Source organism: Larimichthys crocea, chromosome IX (assembly GCF_000972845.2).
Source record: "Larimichthys crocea isolate SSNF chromosome IX, L_crocea_2.0, whole genome shotgun sequence".
Classification (NCBI taxonomy): Eukaryota; Metazoa; Chordata; class Actinopteri; family Sciaenidae; genus Larimichthys; species Larimichthys crocea.
Window position 1 is genome coordinate 13,314,513 of NC_040019.1, and position 6,313 is coordinate 13,320,825.

Genomic DNA, 6,313 nt, shown 5'->3' on the forward strand with positions numbered 1-6,313 from the left:
AAAGTGATCTATTTTTGAAAGTAATCTATTATTTTTGAGAGTAATCTTACTTTATTACTCTATTTTTAGAGTAATCAATTACTTTCTAAAGTAATCTATTACCTTTGAAGGTAATCTATTTAAAATTAATTTTATCTTTAAATGTAATCTATTGTGTCCTCTGTAAGTCGCTTTGGATAAAAGCATCTGCTAAATGCAATGTAATGTAATGTAATAAAATAAATATAATAAATGAAAGGACGCAGCAGAAAGAAGAAAAATTAAATGAAACTGATAAACATGAAACATTATTTACATAAATATTAATGATGGACACAAACAGCTGATTATTAAAGGATGATGTCATCATCAGTTAAGTCAGACTAATTTTTACATTTTATTTAAAAACATTAAACGAGTTTTGACTTCCTCTAACATAAACATAAAAATACACAAAGACACAAAAGTACACACAGACCTGTGTATAGTTACTGCACTGTTATAAATACTACAGTATTAAAATATACTTAAAGTATCAAAAGTACTGACGGAATAATACATGTTACTGATAATATATTATTTTATATGAATAATGTTATTTTATTGTGTTTATGTGTTTTAAAGCTGCAGCTGTTGGTCGTTCATTTAAATTCATTTTTTACAGTGTGCTGCTGTGGATCAATCAGATAATTCATTAATATATTAAATTAAAGTTAAATTCACGTTTCTCTCAGCAGTAAATGTACTTAGTTACTCTCTCCTGTCGGCCGCGTTTAAACTCACTTTTCTTCTTCATGATTTTATTTTTCACGCGTCGACGTTCATAGAGACATTTTTCTTTTTCAAAATAAAATGCTGATTATCAAATAATACAGATTTTTAAACAATAAAAAAAAGAATATTTCTGTGAACAGACGATGATGTTTAAATTTGACTTTATGATGAATCAACATTCATGAGATTCTGTAAAACTGATTCAGTTTAAATATGAAGCTTTTAAAAAAGATCAAAACATGAGAAAAAATTAAAATAACTGGAAATATGAACACAAAGATCTGCTGCAGCGTTATTTATGAATATGTATAAATATGTAAATACATGTGTCTGATTTAATTCACTTTCATATTTGAATGATATATTTTTGTGTCGTTCTCTTGTTAAATTCTAAAATATGTAAAATCATTTATTTTTATTTACTTGATGTTTTTATCTCTACTACAAAATAAAAGCACAGACTGAGCTCGGCATCCTTTTATTTTGACAGAATCTTTTTGTGTATATTTTATTTATTGATATTTTACAGCTGCTGCTGGCGCAGATGTTTCTTTAATAGTTTGAGACGTTTTTATAGAAAACAGATGAACACGCAGTAAAATCACCTCCGCAGATATGAAACCATCAGCTGATTATTCAGGCTCGTCTCATGTGATGGAGGCGGCGGGTGGATGGATGGGTGGATGGATGGATGGGAAAGAATGGCGGTAAACGGCAGCACAGCTGAGTCGTGGCGCGACATGTTTACTGTGACGGTGCTTTAATAAAGAAAGCAGAGACTGTGAAATAACATGGAGTTATTCTTCCACACACAGCCGAGCCTCCACCGCCTCCACCTCCTCCACCTCCCGCCTGTAATAACAATCCTGCAAACTCAAATTGCTTGAACAGAAATGTTTGTTCTCCCCTAACAAGATTGTGAATTATTAATAGGATCTAAAGCCGATTCTATAACCCGATTGTTGAGGTGGGACTCTTGGCGAGCGATGCTCCGCCACACCATTTACTGTGATGTATGTGTCTGCACATCTTTATATCCAATTTAATGTGATTCAGATAGATTTCAGAGGGACATCATAAAAGGCATTGGACTGACCCGACTGTACGCTGCACACGAGCGGCCCGTATGGCCCAATATGTTGATTTGATTTTACTCTTACCCTCACAGTGATCTATACAAATGCAATGCAGGTACACTAAGTAAATATGAATACATTTCCAAATTGAATAGAGTCCACAGAGGACATCATTTTAAATGACGCTGTGCTGGGAAGCGAGCAGGCCGACCACTCACAGGCTAAATGACTGCAGCTCTCTGAGAGTCGCCATTAGTTAGAGTGTAATGCCTTTAAATACATTGTTCTGCTGTAACGTGTACGTGATGCCCAGCGATCGATAACAAACCACATGTCCGTAATCAGAGCGCTGCTGCAATGTGACCACGACCAGTCACTGAACAGCTGATCGCTTTATTACAATCAATACATGTTATATTCAGTATTAAATATATAAGAAAATATTAAAGCTCTGACTTCACGACACACGTCTTTAAATAACGAACTAAAAGTGTAACCGTACGCAGACGATGCTCCGTTATACACGCAAAGTATTCAAATATTATCTTCATTTATTCAGTTCAGCTACAGAAATAACAAAAAATATAGAATGAAATAATGATGGTATAAAATCTCTCTTTATTATTATTTATTCATAGTTCAGCTACAGAAATAAAAATATTAAAGCTTCGTGACGGAAGAATTCATCAGACGTCTTTATCTTTCAGGTTCACACAGAAAATAACAAAATAATAAAGTCAGAGTGTAACCGTACGCAGACGACGCTTCGTTATCTCGTTAACGTGAAACGCGATCGTCAGACGTTTCAGATTTTTGTTCTTTAGTTTGAAACATTTCATGTGAATATTTATATTTATATAATATTGTCTCTTAAATCACGCTCAATTAATTTAGATATGAATTATTCATTCATTCATATTTGTGTTATTATATGGTTAATAATCATTTTGTTTGTTTTGTTTGATTTTACAGTTTTTTTTCCAGTTTCTTAAACACAGTTTTGCAAACTGGCTGGTTTCATCAAAACGCCTCATATATCCTGAAATGAAACACTGCAACCAGAATCTAACTCCTGCACCAGGTGGCACACACTTCATTCGTATGAGATAGTGAATATATTGGTAGAAGGATGCTGAGTTTTGAACTGCCAGACAGGAGGAGGCCTAGAGGAAGACCAAAGAGGAGGTTTATGGATGCAGTGAAAGAGGACATGAAGGTAGCTGGTGTGAGAGAAGAGGATGCAGAAGACAGGGTTAGATGGAGGCAGCTGATTCGCTGTGGCGACCCCTGATGGGAAAATCCCAAAGGAGGAGAAGAAGAAGAAGAAGAAGAAGAAGAAGACACTGCCGGGCAGAATGAAAGCTCTCTCATCTTTAGTATCTTTGCCATCAAACTGACAGAGTTCAAACTGTGGAGCATTCTTCAGATTGTTCACATGCACAGAATATATATATATATAGATATATATAATTATATATATATATATATATATTATATATATAAGATTTATATTTGTGTTAACAATGCCATAACACCTGTTGGTGGCCACTGAGCTCATGTGGTGTCATTTTAAATGCAAACATGTGACTTATTGTCAGTAACTTGAAAAGTTTCCAATGTTTTTAAAGTTTTGGAGACTTGAGATGTAAACATCCATGTCAGTGTGTGTGTGTGTGTGTGTGTGTGTGTGTGTGTGTGTGTTCATACGTGTTCATACATACGTTGAGGCAGTCATGCTGGATCGGATCAAACTGACCACGGATCAGTCACGCACACACACAATCAGCTGACTGCAGAGGGGGCGGGGCTCGTTTACATCGTCCAACCACAGCAGCTTTAATTGGTCAGCATTGATTAGAGTCCGTCTGTGGTTGAATTTAGTTCAGAACTCAATTATGTACTCGTGCTGTGATTGGACGCCCACCGCTGACCCCGCCCCCCCTCTCAGTCCGTGGCAAGGAGGCGGAGTCCCGTGAAAAATGTCCTCCTGTGAGGTACATGAAGGTGTGAAATTGCAGACTCCTCTTTGGCCTCGGCCTCGTGCCTCAGAAGGTATTTCTTCTTTTATTGACAGAGCAGCCGATGGCGGCTGCCGCTGCCGGCTCGCCACATCCTCCTCCAACCTTGATTGCTTTTGTTTCCAGGTCACCTCCTATCTATCGCTGCAACTTTTCCAATTTCTCAGGCTGCTTGTATGAAGACAGACGGCGGCGGCGGCTCTCTGGGAAATGTACACAAAAGAAACACGCTCAGAGCTTTCTCACTTTCACGCTCAGCGGGCGACACACATCCTGTCAACGCCTCCTCCACCACCACCATGCAACTTCATCAAAGGAATAATCAAATAAACGTCTCGCTTCATTAATATGAAATTATCTTAGCATGAAGATTAATTGCATTAAACTTATGAGAGTGTGTTTTGGTATGGATGTGAGCAGGACATGATGGATGGCGAGGGCGCCGTGATGAATGGAGAAAGCAGCGGAACTAAATTGAAAGTGTACTCATCCGTTAGCTCCGAACAACTAATGATAAATTGAGCGTGTCACGTCGAACAATGTGCTGAGCGACGGCGAGCCGACAGGTAGAAAAACATGATCAATAATCATCGTCAATAATTATCGTCTGCGTTCTCGACTACGTACAAATACTTCAGAGCTTACTGATGTAAAAGTACACGAATATTTCAAAACATCCAAAAATCTGAATGGAACTATTTACCTCAAAAAGTGACTTTCACTCTGCACCAACCATCAACCTCCGCGTCTCGGAGACTACGTCCAGGTTTTAGACAGTCTGCGGGGACGTCACGGAGACTGCATCCAGGTTTTAGACAGTCTGCGGGGACGTCACGGAGACTACGTCCAGGTTTTAGACAGTCTGCGGGGACGTCACGGAGACTACGTCCAGGTTTTAGACAGTCTGCGGGGACGTCACGGAGACTACGTCCAGGTTTTAGACAGTCTGCGGGGACGTCACGGAGACTACGCCAGGTTTTAGACAGTCTGCGCGGGGGACTTCACGGTAGGCTGCACAGGTTTTAGACAGTCTGCGGGGACGTCAGGAGACTACGTCCAGGTTTTAGGACAGTCTGCGGGGACGTCACGGAGACTACGTCCAGGTTTTAGACAGTCTGGCGGGGACGTCACGGAGACTATGTCCAGGTTTAGACAGTCTGCGGGGACGTCACGGAGACTACCAGGTTTTAGACAGTTCTGCGGGGACGTCACGGAACTACGTCCAGGTTTTAGACAGTCTGCGGGGACGTCACAGAGACTACGTCCAGGCTTAGACAGTCTGTGGGACGTCACGAGACTACGTCCAGGCTTAGACAGTCTGCGGGACGTCACGAAGACTATGTCCAGGTTTTAGACAGTCTGCGGGGACGTCACGGAGACTACGTCCAGGTTTTAACAGTCTGCGGGGACGTCACGGAGACTACGTCCAGGTTTTAGACAGTCGGCGGGGACGTCAGGAGACTACGTCCAGGTTTTAGACAGTCTGCGGGGACGTCACGGAGACTACGTCCAGGTTTTAGACAGTCTGCGGGGACGTCACGGAGACTATGTCCAGGTTTAGACAGTCTGCGGGGACGTCACGGAGACTACGTCCAGGTTTTAGACAGTCTGCGGGGACGTCACGGAGACTACGTCCAGGTTTTAGACAGTCTGCGGGGACGTCACGGAGACACGTCCAGGTTTAGACAGTCGGGGGACGTCAGCGAGACTACGTCCAGGTCTTAGACAGTCGGCGGACGTCACGAAGACTAGGTCCAGTTTTAGACAGTCTGCGGGGACTCACGAAGACATGTCCAGGTTTTTAGACAGTCTGCGGGACGTCACGAAGACGATGTCCAGGTTTAGACAGTCTGCGGGACGTCACGAAGACTAGTCAGTTTGACGTGCGAGGACGTCAGAAGCATGTCAGGTTTTAGACAGTCTGCGGGGACGTCACGGAGACTACGTCCAGGTGTAGACAGTCTGCGGGGACTCACGGAACTACGCCAGGTTTTAGACAGTCTGCGGGGACGTCACGGAGACTACGTCCAGTTTTAGACAGTCTGCGGGGACGTAACGGAGACTACGTCCAGGTTTTTAGACAGTCTGCGGGGACGCACGGAGACACGTCCAGGTTTTAGACAGTCTGCGGGGACGTCACGGAGACTACGTCCAGGTTTTAGACAGTCTGCGGGGACGTCACGGAGACTACGTCCAGGTCTTAGACAGTCTGTGGGGACGTCACAGAGACTACGTCCAGGTCTTAGACAGTCTGCGAGGACGTCACGAAGACTACGTCCAGGTTTTAGACAGTCTGTGGGGAGTTTTCTGACAGGTTCATTTATTTATTTTTCTTCATTAGAAAAATCGACTTCTTGTGATGCTCACAAACATTTATTCAATGTTTACAAATGTTCTTTTTATGTTGATGAAGCTGCAGTAAGTTGTCCCCGCTCTTAATCCTGCATAACTTTAAGCCTAATATAA